This window comes from Pseudophryne corroboree, chromosome 4, assembly GCF_028390025.1.
Source record: "Pseudophryne corroboree isolate aPseCor3 chromosome 4, aPseCor3.hap2, whole genome shotgun sequence".
In the NCBI taxonomy this organism is placed as follows: Eukaryota; Metazoa; Chordata; class Amphibia; order Anura; family Myobatrachidae; genus Pseudophryne; species Pseudophryne corroboree.
The window spans coordinates 392741465-392757218 of NC_086447.1; positions in this window are offsets into that span (position 1 = coordinate 392741465).

Consider the following 15754-nt stretch of genomic DNA (forward strand, 5'->3'; position numbering starts at 1 on the left):
CAATATATCTGGGGGAAAATTATCACAGGATCTGTGAGACAATAAATTGTGATTGCTAATATATGGGGGCCTTTACAGACACAGCTCTCCCTTTCAATAACAATGCCAGAGAAGGCCAATAGCAAAACACATTATACAGAAAGTCCTCATAGGTAGACAGATAGGTATGAAAGTAGACTCTGATGCATTTTGCCCTCAATTAGTGGGACAGTTGGAGATAAGCATAGAAAAATGGATGTATTTTAATTTAAATTGTCATATGTTTAGATATGCAGTGGGCATTATGCAGTGGGATTATTGGCATTCATTCGGTAAACACTGCAGATGTTGGTAAAATGTTACTTAAAGTATTTTAGCTTTGTCAGGATACTGGTTCCGGCAAAGAAGCTCTGACACACACAGTATCAACGTAATGATTGTTGAACTGCCATATATATGCCATGTGGCCTCTCTCCTCTGTTCTCTATGTTACAGTGCTACTTGTGTATCATAATTTAGTTAAACCCAGAGTAAGGTGACCAATACCGGGCCATTTTTTCACATGGGATTCAAGACTGAAAAACAATCAATCCAGGGATTCCTGGGATACCCGGGATTTGGTTCTTGTTGTTTTTAAAATTAATTTAATTATTCAATGTCCCATCCCACCCAACCCCACAATAACTCACCATCCTCCGTGCATCCATCTATGGAGGGCTGCGGACGGCAAGGTGCGGTGCTGCCAGTCCGGGCAGCGCACGTCTGGTGTCAGGCTGCTCAGCGTGAACTCTGACATCACATTAGGCTGCAAAGTGCACACATCCGTGGACAGGGGTAACCAGGCAGGGGGAGCCAGGCAGCATCTGTACCTGTTGAAGATGCCCAACGCTGCCTGGCATTAAAAAAAAAAAAAAACACATTTGAGGCTTTTCACGAAATCCTGGCATTGGAAACTCTAATCTCATGATTCAATTCTGTCCAGTTTTAGCACAAAATCCCGGTATACCAGCCAACCCCGGGATTGGCCACCCTAGTCCAGAGTTTAAGAATAAAAGTTGTTAATGCATTCTTATCAATAATATATATAAAAAAATCTTAATTAAATGTTTTTTTAGTTTGAACTAGTGAAACCAGAAAAGCAAATCTTCTAATGTACAATACAACCCAGAATAAAATGGGTTGGGTTTGTGTGACCGGCGGTTGGAAGACGGCGGGATCCTGGCTTTTAGATGACCGGCGAGGGAGGACGGGGACGAAGCCCCTGCACTCGCCACTGGTTCTATTCCCACTCTATGGGTGTCGTGGACACCCACGAGTGGGAATAGTCCCTGTTGGTCGGCATTTCGACTGCCGAGCTATTCACTGGTTGGGATCCCGACCGCTGGTCACATAATCACATCCCAATAAAATGAATGTGCTTAGAACATTGTGCAGTTGTTGTTTTTATAAATAAGGGTTTGTTTTTTATGCAGATCAGGTGTATGTCGCTGTGTCCTTTTGGTGTTTCAGACTCCTTTTTTTTTTTTACTACGATTTCATTATGGGAATAAACCGCCTTCATCTGTTTGTGTTGTATATTGAAATATGACTTTATCTGTTAGAACATCTGTATTGCTCCCAAGTGTAAAAATACTGTTGAATTAGAATTCAATATTTTTTGACATTTTCTTCCATACATTTGTAACAAATGGAATATAAATATAAAATGGCTTTAGATACTTGTTTGTCCTTCTTAAGAAATTCAAACTGCAATTCACAGTAAAGCTGTAACAAAGAGGTAGTTATAAGTAGCAGAATATGCATTACATTACAATTTAGCAAGTGATTAAAGTCAGAAAGAACTAACAGTGAAAAATTATTGTTCAATTTATTCATAACATAACAACACATATTTAGGAGATAAATCAGTCTTTCATCACACTGTATTTTCTTCCAGACAGCTGCTTTGTGCAGCTACAGTATATGTTTAGAAAAAAGAATGATCAAAGCAACGTGCCCACATACAGTAGTGCTTGTTTCTGTCTCACATCTCTTGCCAGACAGTATGCTAATGCAGCTATCTGTACCGATTCTTGCATTTAGCCACACCACCTACTATGTTCTTCCTCAGCTGCAACAGTCATCATTAGTATTGGCACTTTCATCGATACCATGTTTCGTTCAAGATAACAGTTTGAAACAGGAGTCAGTATATATATGACTCAGAATAGGAAACATTTCAGGCTATACGCCCACTACACTCCAATGGCACTCCCATGAAATAGTTATCAAGCGTGCTTCTGCAAGGTAACCGCCCAGCTGACACCTGGAAACAAGTATTTAATGGCGGCAAAGAATCAACCACTGTTGTAGCCTCTGTGACGGTACAGTGTATCTGCATGGATACAATGTACATGGAATTTGCAAAACTTTCTAGATATGTCCACTTTTTAACTTATTTGTTACTGTATTTACATCAATGTCCTAAGAGTTTTGTTGCTAGCCCCAGATGGAGTACTAAGCTATTGTGATAAGATTTTATTATTAAGTAAGTGGTAAATTTTAAACAAAACTATCAAGATAATGGAAAAAAAATACAGTACCTGGCCACAAAGAATAGGACAGGTAAAGAAGATGCCTCCTTTGTTGGGGGCATGCCACTGATTACGCATGACCAAACAGTAGAAATGGTCAGTGGTTTTTCGTTGGGACTGCACTATGTTTCGTATGTCACTTTTTTAATATCGACAAACATTTGATGATAATGTATTTTCGGACACTCACAGCTTGAAATTGAATGTGTCTTCTGTAATTCATATCGAGAGGCATTTAATTTGCCACACATAGTGACATTGTTCTTGTCTCATTTCTATTATTTTAACAAACTGCATACCACAGATGGATTTGATACTTTTATTGCAAAAAACTGCAGATTGTGATATTACAGGCACCTAACAGAAAAGCACTTTCACATGACTAGGTTGTAATCACAGCTATTATCCAGTGTTCTACATAATTATCTAAGTTTCATTGGTACTACCATGATTGTATTTTCCACCAAACTGGATTGCTCTACTCTTATTCCGAAACTAGAAATTGTGTATTTTACAGCACCATCATTTTTGACTATAATGTGTAAGACAGACAACCTGATCTCTATAGTTACTTTTGTATTCTAATATACAATCCAAAGTTATCATCTATGCAAACTACTAAGGGGCTTCTTTGTAGCTTCTGCAGACTGTGATATTATAGCTATCTGCACGCAGAGTATTTGATTGTAACTAGTTTGTAATCACAGTGTATACATAATGTTCTGAACAGTTTTGTAAGCTAATTTGGTACCATTAAGATTGACACCACACTCCTGGACACAGTTAATGGATGTTTTATATATTTTCTTACACATTACATAGTGGTTTACATTTATTTCTCCCATACAGTTCTTTACTCTATAATAATACTGATATTCAAGAGAGTTTGGGAAAGATATTTTTTTGTGAATACTCACCTCTTTCGTTGGTCACTAGTTATGATCCAGTTTTATCTGAAGGGTATTTTCAAGTTATCAATATTTAATACTTATTTTAACTGAGCTATGTTCTTCTTTGAACTATGATCTATATGTTGTAAGTCTCTATAATAAAAATGTATATATTTAACTTTATTTTCCACTGTTGATTTAGCTACATAAGAGTGCCCCCAACAAAGGAGTCATCTTCTTTACCTGTCCTATTCTTTGTTGCCATGTACTTTTTCTTACCTCATACAATACATAACTCCAAGGGTAGCACCACCAACTATTTACAACATTAACATAGGGTTATTATTATTATAACCCAATTCATATATACAAATGTTCATATGTTGGTTTAGTTATCTTTCTTTATGAAATTTAAACAGTCTTGTGCAGAATTATTTTTTCCCTTTTCCTTTACTAAAAAGATAATGCCCAAACTGTTCAATAAATTAACTTTGCATAATCTGTTTCAATATTACTATAGAGATGGAAGACATAAGCTAGGTATACACTGACTGATATATTGGCCTTTCAAGCAAAGGACCTATATATCGTGAGACCATTGGCAGGTGTGTACCCCAGATATGTTTGTGAACTACAAAATTCATAGACATATTGCTTCGGCTGTGCAGCACAGCCAATGGTCGATATATCTGCAGATAGATTGGGCAATCTGGCTGTGTGTATTTCAAATGCCCACCCAGCTTGGGATCCTGTCTGACACATTGAGCATTCTATTGGTAAGTGTGTACACTTACCTTGATCAGCCGCTCAGTCGCTGCAACGACGGGTTCACCAACATGTCCTTCAGGTGTGTACCCAGCCTTAGTATGGATTTAAAAGGCAAAATCAGTTAACTGTGGTACACAGTATTGAAAGTAACAATTCCTCCTATGGCGCTGCACTAGGAGCAGCAACAGACAGTACTAAATAGGTCACACCTATTTGACAATAAAATGCAAAAGAAAAAGTACAATCTCACTTTGCGCTCCAATTATCCAAATGTCCAAATTTTCCAATAGTCCTCACAATGGAGTCAGATAGTGTTTAAGCCAACATGGAGAGAAAACACACAAAAAACATAGCATAGTGTAATACTGTTAAACAAATTAAATTCCTCCTGGAAATTTGTGGTACACAGTAACTTTTGTGAAATATGTGGAAGAAAGCCCACCCAAACTACACTTCATATTTGATGTAGTCACAAGTGAAATATCTGTTTCAGTAGGTATCTAATTTTAGTTAACTTTATTAACCCATTAATGAACATGCTTCTTTCAGACTTGTGATTGGACACTTGGATTTTTGATACAAGCAATATAGGGGGTAATTCAGAGTTGATCGCAGCAGCAAATTTGTTAGCAGTTGGGCAAAACCATGTGCACTGCAGGGGGGGACCGATGTAACACGTGTAGAGAGAGTTAGATTTGGGTAGGTTATATTGTTTCTGTGCAGGGTAAATACTGGCTGCTTTATTTTTACACTGCAGTTTAGATTTCATTTTGAACACACCCAACCCAAATCTAATTATCTCTGCAAAGGTTATATCTGCCCCCCCTGCAGTGCACATGGTTTTGCCCAACTTGCTAACAAATTTGCTGCTGCGATCAACTCTGAATTACCCCCATAATCTTGATCCCAAGGAGTTCTTAGCATAGTATACTGGAGAATAGTCAAGTGGCAGGGTGGACACATCAGAACCAAAAAGGGAAAGCAATGGGAAGGTCACAGCCACAAGGTGAGGTCAGTAACTGGGAATCACTGATATAGAGACAAAACTTACCATATAGCAGGTGAAGAGTAAGTCGGTCATACATGACCCTGTGTTGTTAGTGCTCACATGATTGCATGCATAAAGTGCAGGGAAAGCTGTTTACCCACCCCTATAGGGAGGACACAGTCAGTGACAGTCCAGCAGAACATGGAGACAGACAGGGAGACCGATTAGACTGAAGCCATGAGAAATAACAGCATTGGACCTGGCAAGCACCCACTGAAGTTATGTGCTGCCTGATAAGGAATTTGGACAGTTTTTAATTGAAAATGAATATGGTAATGTTGTACCCTAATATGAGCTAGCAATGTGGTCCTGGAGCGCAGAGGATAGCCATATCTAGTTTCTCTAAATATCTTAGCTCAATTTCTCTTTAACTAAAAGTACATCTGAAAGATAGTGATAAAATTCCTACAACAACATTAAAGTATTTAGGTATGTGCCTAAAGATGTGTCTGAGCACCAATCAATTGAATATGTGTCTAGGATGACTGTGATCAAATTGGATAAATCTGTTTCCATAGGGATGAACATGTGTCCCTGTTATACAGAAGGTAACTACACACACTGCCAAATCATATTCATCAACTAACCATATCTTCAGCCAATTCTTATTGATTTAAAATATAATGAAGAGATTGTACGTGAATTTCCATACAAATGAGTATTTCTTATGTTTAGGGTCGTGTGCCTGTGGATGAAGAATTCCCATTGTTTTTCATCTCATCATACAAGTGGCCACAGTACATCCATAGACCTTTGGATCAAAAGAATTGCGCAGCATCGTGGGCATTTTCTACTGCAAGTAATAGTCATTCCTTTATTTTATATATTTGTTGACATTGTGCGATGATTTCATGAACACTATTTAAGCATCCACTAGAACAATTCAAGCATATTAGTTCAGTATGATTTACCGATGGACACAATACTGACAGTCATAATCCCGACAGCCATTGACCTACAGTCAATATACCGACATGGTCAAAATACTGACATTCATTATGCCGACATGTTCAAAATGTTGACATAGTCAGAATACCGACATTTGAAATGTCAAAATACTGACATGAGGTTTTCTAGGGGGTTTTCGTGTCAATGTTGTCATAGGCCAACATGGACACCGTCTAAGTGTATGCGTTCCCTCGCATAGCTCGCGGCTACGGGTACAGTGCCTCGCTACACTCGGCACACTATAATATTCCCCCTCCAGGTCCACTGGGATGGTAAAGTATGAACAAGCCTCTTTTTGGGCAAAAATTCATTCAAAATGCATGTCGGCATTTCAAATGTCGTTATTCTGACTATGTCGGCATTTTAAACATGTCGGCATAATGAATGTCAGTATTTTGACCATGTTGGTATTTTGACTGTCGGTCAATAGCTGTCAGGATTATGACCGTCGGTATTGTGTCCGTCGGTAAATCGACTGCTACCCAGCTGCACTATAAATGCTTATAACTTGTTCACAAGCTATTACACTTTCCTAGATTTGTAGCTGTAGATTGAATAAACAGATGGACTTAAGTTGCAAGGACTGTGGCACATCTAGTAGAACAATTTGATGGACTTCAAAATCATTTAGCTCAATAAATATTATTTGGGATAATCAGATTTATTGAACATACTGTATAGGTTAGTCAGTGGTCCAAGGGTGTAGCTGCCATAGGTGCAGGGAGTGCATCTGTTATGGGCCCCAGAGTTGAGATGGGTCACCTTCCCTGTCACAGTTACATGTGTTATATACATTTTTAATTATTGGTTGGAACATAGGGACCCTTGCAAACTTACCTTATGACCTGAACTATATCTAGTTATGCCCTTTTACTTGCTAATTGTAATGTATAAATGAACTGGAGGCCATTAAAATGTTACATAATATGAACTGGGGCACTGTAATGTGGCACAATATGAAACGGGGATACTGTATGTCATAATGTGAACTGGGGGTACTGTGTTGACTAATGTGTACTGGCAGCCCTACAATGTGACATAACGTGAATTAGGGCACTACTGTGGGGCATAACATTAACTAAGGCACTACTATGGTTCAGAAAATGAATTAGGGATCTATTATGAGGCTTAAAATTAACACCGATTGGGAGAGGTGTATGATGCAGCAGCCGGACTTTTTTTCACCCCAAGTTCTTTATATGTGTTTAGACTAATCCTTTGTGGTTAAAGTTGTAGACAAGCATCTTTAGCACATAGTGGGGGTAATTCAGATCTGATCGCAGCACAAATTTTTTAGCTAATGGGCAAAACCATGTGCACTGCAGGACGGGGGCAGATATTACATTTGCAGAAAGAGTTAGATTTGGGTGGGTTATATTGTTTCTGTGCGGGGTAAATACTGGCTGCTTTATTTTTACACTGCAATTTAGATTTCGTTTTTGAACACACCCCACCCAAATCTAACTCTCTCTGCACGTTATATTTGCCCCCAGGGCCGGTGCAAGGGTGTTCGGCGCCCCCCTGCAAACTATAAATTTGCGCCCTTCCTCACATACATAACAAAGGGACCATGTGCGCAGAAGCCGCAAAAAAACAGGTGGAGCGTGGCCACACAATAGTACCAATATAGTAGGTTGCAATGGCAGCGGCGGCACTCACGGTCATACAAGAAACGTGCTATAAATTGCTTCTACGTTTCGGTTTTATTAAAAAAGTCACAATTCCTGACAATGACTTTTTAATAAAACCGAAACGTAGAATCAATTTATAGCACGTTTCCTGTATGACCGTGAGTGCCGCCGTCAATGCAACCTACTCGATATTCATATCGGAGGGCACCATGCAACTACTTTTATACACAGTGTGGAGTGCCGGACATACATATATATATATATATATATATATATATATATATACACATGCACACACACATACATACACATACTATGAATGCATGTCAAAACAAGAGAAACAAATTCATACAGAAAAATGTACTCTCCATAAATCAATAACACAGCAGGATGGGTTTGTGTTAATGCCCATGATAGACATATTATTTGGGCATCAAATAACATAAGGAGAGTGCACCCATTAAATCTAATAACTCAAACCATACAGCCATTTTACCATTGAAACCAATAATGGCATAGAAAACAGCATAACAAGGGGAGAGGATGGGGCTTCCAGAAAAAAAGATGGAGAGCTGAGAGCTGACAAAGCGGACAGCCAACAGCTCCTTACAGACAAACCATAACACGTACCTCTCACCACAATTGACTAACTAACTTATCAATCATATATTCCGACCACTTCAGTCTCCCTGAAACATGACCATGGCACTCCTTTAACATGCCCATAGTGATAACTTTAGGTCATATCCCAGTCTCTACCATGAAACAGCCACGGATCACAGGTGCTGTCTCAAATCATAGTGATATGGCGGTCATTCCGAGTTGATCGTAGCTGTGCTAAATTTAGCACAGCTACAATCAGGCACTCAAACATGCGGGGGTACGCCCAGCACCGGACTAGTCCGCCCCGCATGTCAGTGCTGGCCCCCCGCCCGCAGAAATGCAAAAGCATAGCATAGCAGCAATGCTTTTGCATCTGAGGATTAACTCCCGGCCTTCGCAGCTCCTGCGGCTGGCTGGGAGAACCTCTTCGCTGCTCGGGTCGCAACGGCTGCCTGTGACATCACGCAGCCACCGTGGCCCGCCCCCCCCAACGGTCCGGCCACACCTGCATTGGCCGGACCGTACCCCCTAAATGGCAGCTTAACGCCGCCGTTCAGCCCCCTCCCGCCCAGCGACCGCTTCTGCCTGTCAATCATGCAGAGGCGATCGCTAGGTAATGTCGGCCTTCGGCCGTCTGGCATGCGCTGGTGCGCTGCGGTGCCGGCGCATGTACAGTTCCGACCCGATCACTGCGCTGCGATAAACTACAGCGAGCGATCGGGTCGGACTGACCCCCCATTGTACAGAAGTGTATACGCCATCACACACATTGGTTTACAAATAATCACTCACTGCACAAACATTGGCACTCTCTGCACTTCTGCATCAGGCCTATTGTTCTGGCTTCGTCTGCAGTCTGGCAATCGCTGCTTGGCTGCACATCTGTTGCAGTATATCGATGATGCTTACTTTTTATCTTTTTTATTTCTTTATTAACTTTCTACTACTTCATTTCTTAGCTCTTTTTTTAATTCATTTTTAACCCCAAAAGACTATAAGCCTGATTCAGAGATGGACACAAACCCAATATTTACACAGTAAATGATTATCGTCCAACTGCACGCGTGTCTAAGTCGCACTGCATGTGTGCCGCGATGGTCTTGCATCGGCAGTCACAGGATTTATTATCAAAGTTATTAACAATCAGGAACTATTTGGGGGCAGTTACAGGGAGTAGCAGCAAAAGCGCAGACATATGTCCGCCTGCGACTGCAATCCCGTACGCAGCAGCTAGAGCATCTTGCTTCCTGCGGCTATGCACAGTCACTCCGTACACATTCACATCTGCAGCAGCATTAGCATACATCTCTGAATGAGGTCCTACAGTATGTACCGTGCATTTATGTTTTAGGGCCTGATTCAGAGTTGCATGCAATGCTAATAATTACTGACTTCAGTGATTATCTGTAAACTGCACATGCACCAAGGTACCATAGCAATGCTGCTTGCCGTGTGGATTTCTTATCAAAGTGATTGACAGTCAGGGATGATTTGAGGGAGGTAATGGGGAGTTGCCGCAAAAATGCAGGCATGTTGCAACTGTTGTCTGTCTAAGGGCCTTATTCAGGTTTGTCAGCAAAACAAAAATAGCACACTAATGGGCAAAACCATGCTGCACTGCATGTGGTGCAGATGTAACATGTGCAGAGAGTTAGATTTGGGTGGGGTGTGTTCAAACTGAATTCTAAATTGCAGTGTAAAAATTGAGCAGCCAGTATTTACCCTGCACAGAAACAATATAACCCACCCAAATCTAACTGTCTCTGCACATGTTACATCTGCCCCACCCGCAGTGCAGCATGGTTTTGCCCATTACTGTGTGCTTTTTTGGATTGTTAACAAATCTGAATAACCCCCTAATCCTACAACTGCAATCCCCTATGCAGAAAGCATGGCGCCAGCGTCTCATTTCCCACAGCCATTCTGCAGAACCATAGGGTTATCTTAGGAAGTCGATATTGCAAGGATCTTTGACCACCACTGCATATTTGTATGCAGGTTCTTGGATCTGACAGGCTGCCAATAGGTGTCTTAATAGATTTTGAGGTAGCTACAGCATTAGCATAATGGGGGTAATTCCAAGTTGATCGCAGCAGGAATTCAGTTAGCAATTGGGCAAAACCATGTGCACTGCAGGGGAGGCAGATATAACATGTGCAGAGAGAGTTAGATTTGGGTGTGGTGTGCTCAATCTGCAATCTAATTTGCAGTGTAAAAATAAAGCAGAGAGTATTTACCCTGCACAGAAATAAAATTACCCACCCAAATCTAACTCTCTCTGCAAATGTTATATCTGCCACACCTGCAGTGCACATGGTTTTGCCCAACTGCTAAAAAAAATTCCTGGTGCGATCAACTTGGAATTACCCCCAATATTGCATATTATTTGCGAACAAATTTGCAGCTGAGAATACATTAGCATACATCTCTGAAACAGGCCGTTAGATGTAATAATCAGCAAATAAAGTATTTATTGTATTTGTTTACTCTGCAAATTAAATGTTAATTATTGATGTTTTGGCGCAATCCTTGGTGGCTTTTGGGAGAATTTATATTACGTTTCCAAATGAGCACCTACAGTATGAGCACGTATTACTTTCTTATAATTGTACGTAAAGAACACCAATACTTTTCTTATCTCTATAACCTTATCACATATAATTTCCTTCTCTGTTCAATTAAAAATACTTTTAGTTTAGCTCCTATTTAAACAAAAATGTGTTAAATGTTCTAACTGAGGCTGAGGAATAATATGGAAATATACTTTAAAAGATCAAATAATGTACTAGCTGCCACTTAAAGTTATAAATCTGTCTATGTTAATAATGTGCTGAATGGGACCTATTGCCATCTTTTATATGTAATTAAGAAACTGGTAGACAAGTTATTTCATTTTCAGATATCTGACCTTTAATGGGAACTTTTAAGTAGCATGACTTATACTATACTTCCAAATGTGACAGTAGTAATAATTAGATCTTGATTACATTTTACATAAGTGAAATATAGAACTGAGGGGGACATTTACTAAGCAGTGATAATTGCGGAGAAGTGAACCAGTGGAGAAGTTGTCCATGGCAACCAATCAGCACTGAAGTAACATCTATAATTTGCAAACTATAAAATGATACAGAGCTGCTGATTGGTTGATCGGGCAATTTCTCCACTGGCTCAGCTCTCCGCTCTTATCGCTGCTTAGTAAACGTCCCCTAAGTATGAAACTATGCCCTACGACTTGTGATGCATGTTAATGGTCACATCAGTTGCGTCACTTAGACATTGCTCATTAATACACGGCAGCTGTATTTAATGTTGCCACTGAAAATGAACACAGTTGACTGGCAACATTGTGTAGATATGTCAATTAAACTTAATTTTGATAGGCAGGCCAAGAATTGCTCTTGAAAGTTTTTTTCCAAGTTTATACAGTATAACAACCATTTTAAAATATTATTGTACTTTCTTGGTGCAGTATTCAGTATTTCTAAGCCAAATAATATAAATGTATTACTTAAAAAATACAATAAATATTATGTGAAAAGTGGAAATATAGCTCTTATCTGCACCTACTGCCCCCCCCCCCCCCCCCCTCTAGACAGTGACCTGCAGAATTTAGGCCATTTGACCCTGTGAAAAAGTTATGTGATACTAAGTGACAATTGTGTGATGAAGAGTGTTTGAACCCGCACTCGCATCATCACACAATACTGCCTGCCAGGCAATTTACACCGACCCACATGACCTACACTTAGGAGGGTACATTCCAGAGGACTATTATCTACTGGAAGAAGTCATGTCACCTTCTTTTGTAGTACCTTTGCATAGTAGCCTGCAATAAATCACATCTGCAGCGCAACACTGAAATATAAATGTAATCAAACAAAACAGAGACATTCAGCCATTTGCTTTTGCCAAATTTTCTCCTGTTTAATAGAGTACTGCATTATTATAATTTTTTTAAATGACCACTGCTATCCCAGGGTTTTTGCTGCTTTCTTCTCTTATTCCGGTGGCTTCACATCTTCCAGTGCGCTGCTTTGAAGCTTTGGCAACTTCCATGTTTAGACATTAACTGACTAACTGAGGCAGACCAAGGGTGAGGATCTCTGTGATTGGCTCTCTGCAACCATCTGAGATGCATGAGTCCACAACGTGCTCTGACTGGCTCGCCAGCCCTATACCTGATTCAAACCCACTAGACCCAGGAAGGAGCAGCAATGGCACAACATCTTTCTGCTCCAAGACTTCAATAAAGACTTCAGTAAAGACTTAATATTGACAAAAGCTTGCTCAAGTTAGTAGTCACTGCTTGTTTCCTTTCTGGTGCTATTGTATTTAGAGGCCTAGTTATTAAGAAAATCATGTGGAAATGACAGCTTCCATATGATTTTATTATCCTGCCTATATAGGAAGCATTTCATATTGCCTGATTTTAAGTATTATGTTAGGCAGTAGAATCGTAAGCTAATGCTGCAGGAGGTGTCTAATGTAAATATACACCTACTGTCAGCTTCTGTGATCTGCTGTTGCATCTTAAGATTTAGCATCAGATCACTTAGTGAACATCAGCCACACCTCAGGTTACTCTGCAGGTGACACTGTACAGGCTTCTGGAGCCAGTAAATCTGCATCGGAAGACAGACACTGGTCTTGGCACCCCTAAAAATTAGGATAACATGCCCCTGATTTTGGGAATGCTGCCTAGTGCCACCCACTCCCTGCCTCTAAACAGCCACAACCAGCCAATCAGGTTGCAACTTAGGTGGCACTACATGTGATGATGCAGGACCCATTCTGAACATGCACAAGCCATTGGGTTTGTGAAGAACTATGAATCATGCCCATAATGAGGGAGATATTTATGTTGCTCCATTATTCTCAATGCAAACTGTCATTTAGACTAATTTAAAAAGCTTGGTGATCCATTAGAAATACAGTATACTGCTTTTTTATTATTTGTCTTTACTGTCACATTTATATTCTGTACTTAATGATAAAACAGTAGATAGCTTTCTTCTCTCAGTTGGGCTGATTCATAGTGACAATATACTGACGAACATCCCGATGATTTGTTCCAAACATTCCCATATAGTACAGTAGCTACATATGCAAAATTTCCTGTGCATCACTGTCAGCGTGTAAAAATGGCTATCATTTATAAATGTCTATTAATAATAGTAATAATAATACTACTACTAATTATTATTATTATTATTATTATTATTATTATTTATATAGCGCTCTTTCTCCAACAGGACTCAAGGCTAATCAGGTTGCAACTTACTGTAGGTGGCACTAAATAAACTGGAGTATTCTTTTAAGGTTGAAATATAGCTATCATTTAATGTTTTTTTCTCACAATACTGTAGGTGTGGCAGCAGATCGCATAGCAATACATTCAAAGGGTCGTTACACGTCAAACCTTTCCCCTCAAAATTTGATCTCCTGCAATGTTCACAATCAGTATGGATGCAGAGGTGGACACATTGATGGTGCTTGGTGGTTCCTGAGAAAACGTGGGTAAATATAAGAGTCATTATGGAATAGTGGCTGGATAGAATATATAGATAGTCAGAATATATTATGTTATGCTATAAACAAAGATTCTAAATCTCATGTTTTCTGATTTCTAAGAATCTGAATATTGAAATATATCTAATACCAGAAATTAGATTTTGGCAACATGCATAAAGAAAACTTCAGTGACACTGTATGTGAAATGTATGTGTTGTGCTTCTGATCAGCCCTTAGGCTTGAGGTCAGGTAGGGATCAGTGAAAGACACTAATGGAGGACCCATCTGTGATGCCCTTACAATCACATTGTTTACTAAAACTTTTAATGAAGAATACTTATTCATCATGAATTCATTTATCAGTCAATTGTCAATGGAGTCCAGGGACATTTAATGTTTTTAGATTGGGTGGCAAGATATAATTTTGATGCCCCTAAATCACTGAAGGTTGCACCCTCAGGGGCAGCTGGAATAACCCACCACACCACCTACCTGAGGCAGGGTTAACAGTAGTAATACAGGGAACTCACCAGCAGGAGTTATACAGTGGCAGCCTGGAGTGTACAGGTTTTGATGAGCATTCTAGTGCATCTGGTGCAGAATGAACAAACACTATGGGTGCAGTAGGGTGCTTGGGAACCTAAGTGGTGTTAGTGCAGCATAGACAGACAGCCCTTGAGGCTGTAGCAGGTCCAGCTACTGGACCCCTGAGGAGAGAGAACCGCGGTGTGGCCACTCATGTGAGTAGCGCATAGTGGGGGCTCATTCCAAGTTGATCGTTCGCTAGCAGTTTTTAGCAGCCGTGCAAACGCTATGCTGCCGCCCACTGGGAGTGTATTTTAGCTTAGCAGAAGTGCAAACGGTTGTATCGCAGAGCGCCTGCAACAATTTTTTGTGTAGTTTCAGAGTAGTTTTCTCTGTGCCAAAAAACACTTTGTGATACCAGTGTGCAGTCTGTCATGTATAATGATTGACTCAGTACAACTTCAATTATAAATAACCACTTTTATATTTGGTCTGTTTAGGATTAGCAGCATAAAATAAATACATACATACATAGACTTTGTAGCAATAAATTGCTCTCTAGACAAACAATATAGACAATATACTATGTATTCTAAAAATAACTTATTGGCTCTGTTTGGTAAGAATTGATTCTTAAACACTGGCGTCCCAGTGTCAAAACTAGAAAATATTAAATAATAAATAATAAAAAAAGTCTCGCAAATATGATAATGCAGTCTCTTATAGGATAATATGTATTAATTGTAGTGGATAATTACCAATGTGCTGGTTCCTGAATTATTTAGATACAGGGTCCGTTTTATAGTAAATTGCACATATGTAGGTGATTAATAGAATAGAATTACCGTTCCATTCGCAAAAAGGCTCCCCTGATTGATGGCCTTGTCAGGCGGTTTCTGTGATTGATTCCACACCACGGGTAATTGACCCCACTGCGGAGGATATTAGCAGACACCCGGTGAGAACAAATGGAATAACAGGTGAAGTTGAAATTGAAGCCGCTACGGGCAGCCGTGTGCGGTAATTAGCTGATACTAAAGAGTTTTGTAGATAATGTAATCTTTATATTTATATTTACTTTTATTTCTATCTCTATTTAAACAGTGTTCCCTATTCTCTATCTTTCTTTCCATACATATGCGAGTTGTATTGTAACTCATCTCATAAAAACTAAATGTATATGATTACAGCACATTTATGGATGTTATATTTCTCAAAACATCTCTCTTTTTAATCAAGCTTCTTTCTCTAAGTATTCATTTATTCCTATGTAAT